We start from the raw sequence: 3,528 nt of genomic DNA, 5'->3' as shown, positions 1-3,528 counted from the left end.
TCCCCCTCCCTCTCCTTCTTCCTTTCCTCCTCTTCCTCCTTCTTCTCTCCTCAAGGTTTAGCAAATGAAGTGGCCATACCCACAGACTTAATAGCATACAGCCCTTTGCAAAATAATACTATTCAGAGCCATTATACTTACATGTCATCTCCATACACACCCTATCCACAAATTCCACTTTACTTTTCTTTACCTAAATGTGTTTTACTCCATTCCCCCACTTTTTTTTCATTTGTATTCCTATTCTCCAGCTTCTCTTCTTTCGGAATTTCTTAAATATCCAGAGTCTCTCTTCTGCACCTCCCACAAGAGTTTTTATTTATTCTTTCATCTCATCTTTATTCTATGCTTCTCCATGCACTATATTCTCATTCATGGTATATGTCTTCATTTATTTTTATAAAGAACATTTCCATTTTACTTTTTTTTCCCTCTTAGCTTTCCACCACAGCATGGTATGCTAGGCTGCTTTCATCTTTCTAACTTGTACACCATAAAAGAAATTACATGAGTATTTATTTAAATAAAACATAAATTATCCTACATAGAACTTAATATGCATAGAGTATAAGAAAAAATTAGGATTTATTTATTAACTGTGTTAATCTGTGTGATGCAGTTCAGAACTACCTTTACTTCTGTCCTATGACATTAGCATACAGAGTGCTTATGCAGATGGTTAAAACCCTCTAGGGATGTCTGGAGCTACCATGAGTCTATAGATATTCACCACTACCCTGGACAGTACCCCCTAAAGGGTGCTCAGTAGTGTCCTGTGTGCACGTGGTCTATTCCATCCTGACTCCTCTGAGAAGTCAATCTTTCCTCCATTTGTTGGGCTGTCCTTTCTTAAACCAACAGACTCCAACAGAGTTTTCCATTTTCATATACTGTTAGCCATCTGTAGGTATTCTTTTGAGAAATGTCTGCTTATATTTATCACCTTTTTAAAATTGGATTTTTTGGTATTGAATTTTTAGAGTTCCTATACATTCTAGATATCAACCCTTGCCAGACGTTTACTAATAATAACTTTCTCATTCTTGCAGTTGTGCTTTCACTTTAATAATTGTTTAATTTTCTGTGGAGATGCTTTTTAGTTTGATAAAATACCTTTCGTGTTTTTGCTTTTGTTTCTTGTGCTGTTGGTATTTTTTTTTTTTGCAAAAAGCCATTGCCTGTTTCAATGTCCTGAATAATTTCACCTATGTTTTCTTTTAGTAGCTCATTACTTACATGTAAGTCTTAAATAAATTTTGAGGTAACTATGACTGGTGAGAGTGAGGATTTGTTTCATTCTTTTCTATGTGGCTACTCAGTTTTCTCAGCACCATTTACTGAAAAGTCCTTTACCAAAGTGGGTTCTTAGCACTTTCATAAAAAAATCGGTTGCATGTGGATGTCTAAGAGTTTGTAGGCTCTTTATTATTCTCCAGTGTGTTATATGGTAGTTTCTACATCAATACCATACTGTTTTGTTAAGTAAACCTTTGTGGCTTATTGTGAAGTCAGCCTCCTGCTTTGCACTTTTTGTATAAATGATCTGGGCCATTTGATGTATGTTTACACATTAAGATTTACTGTTTTTATTCTTGTGATGAATATTATTATGTTGACAGGAGTTTAGTACTATGGACATTATAACAATGCTGTAAAATTGACTCAGTCCATTAACACAATATCTTTCAACATTTTTGGGTACCCTTTAATTTTACTCATCATTGTTTATAATTTTTACTGTAGAGATATTCACCTCTTTTTTTGGTTGAATTTCTTCTTCACTATTGCATTCTTTTGTAGATATTGTGAGTGTCATTTCTTTTTAAATTTCTTTTTCATATTGTTTACTACTGGCATATAGAAACTGTATTGACTTTTCATATGTTTATTATGTATCTTGTAATTTTGCTAAATTTATTTATTAGTTCTAATAATTTTGGGTGAGTGCTTTAGAGTTTTCTCTACACAAGATATATATCATTTCAAAACACTGATAATTTTCTCTCTTCCAACTTGAAAGTCCTTTATTTTTTTCTTTTAATTGATTTTTTTTGGCTAGGATTTCCAATTCCTTGTTGAGTGAAGTGAAACTAGGCATTTTTGTCTTGTTTTGAATTATACTGAGAAAGCTTTCAGCTTTTCTCTATTCAGCGTGATGTTAGCTTTTGGCTTGTTATCAATAGCTGTTATTATGTTGAGGTATGTTTCCTCTACACCTTATATGTCCAGTGTTTTTACCACAACGGTACATCAAATTTTATTGAATAGTTTCTACAAATTCTACCAAAACTTTTCCTACACCTATCGAGACTATCTTATATATTTTATTCTTCATTCTGTTCATGTGTTGTACCATATTTATTGATTTGTTGAGGTTGAACATCTTTGTATCTCTAGAATGAATTCTACTGAGTATAGTGAGTAGCCTTTTTAAAGTGCTGTTGAAGTCAGTTTGTTATTATTTTGCATTTGTGTTTATCAAGGGTTCTGGTCATAGCTTTGTTTGTTTGTTTTGTTCTCTTTTTTGCTACCAGGGATTGAACTCACTCAGGTCCTTGCGTTTGCAAGGCAGTAGCCAGAACCACTGAGATAACTCCCCAGGTGTTCCCTTCTTTTTTATTAGGCTAATTCTTACCTTATAAAACATATTTGAAGAATATCTTTCACTTTTATTTCTGCAATAATTTTTTAGAAGTTGTGTTATTTTTTCTTTAAATATGTGGTGAACTTCAGTTGTAGAACCATCTTGTCCTATGCTTTTCTTTGAAGAGACATTTTATTGCTGATTCTATCTCATGATTTTTTACTGGTTTCTTCAGATTTTTATTTCATCATGACTCATGATTTAGTAAGGTCTATGTGTCTAGGAATTTGTTCATTTCTTCTACATTATTGTTTCCTTAATCATAGTAATCTTTGATGATCCTTTGCATTTCTGGAGTTTTAGTTGTAATATGTCCCCTTTGTCTCTAAATTTATTTATTTGAGTCTTAACTCTTCTTTTTTCTTGCTTAACCTAGCTAAGGTTTTATTAATTTTGTTTATAGTTCAGATAACTCACTCTTTGTTTTGTTGGTCTTTTTTATGTTTTTATTCTATACATTACAATTCGGATGAAGTTGGAGATAGTCTACTAAGTGAAAGAAGTCAGACACAAAAGAACAAATATTGTATGTTCTTAGGTGAAATATCTAGATAAGCATATTTATAGAGATGTTACATAGATTAGTAGTTATCAGGGCTTAAAAGGGAAAAATGGAGAGTTAATGATTAATAGTTACAAATTTCTCCTTGAAGCAATGAAAATTTTTAGATATATGTAATGGTTACATTAGAATAACAACATTATGAAAATCAATGCCATGGACTTGTGCTTTTCAAATTGTTAAATAGTAACTTTTAAATATATTTTACACCTTTTAATAACTCATAAGGTAACATTCCTGTAATCATTGAATTATATGTTTTAAGTGGATGACATATAATATTTTAATATATGAATTCTTTCTTTTTTTTTTTTTTTTTTTT

This window comes from Fukomys damarensis, unplaced genomic scaffold (genome assembly GCF_012274545.1).
Source record: "Fukomys damarensis isolate Sample0158 unplaced genomic scaffold, DMR_v1.0_HiC HiC_scaffold_16, whole genome shotgun sequence".
Lineage (NCBI taxonomy): Eukaryota > Metazoa > Chordata > Mammalia > Rodentia > Bathyergidae > Fukomys > Fukomys damarensis.
Note: the sequence above shows the minus strand (reverse complement) of the source record.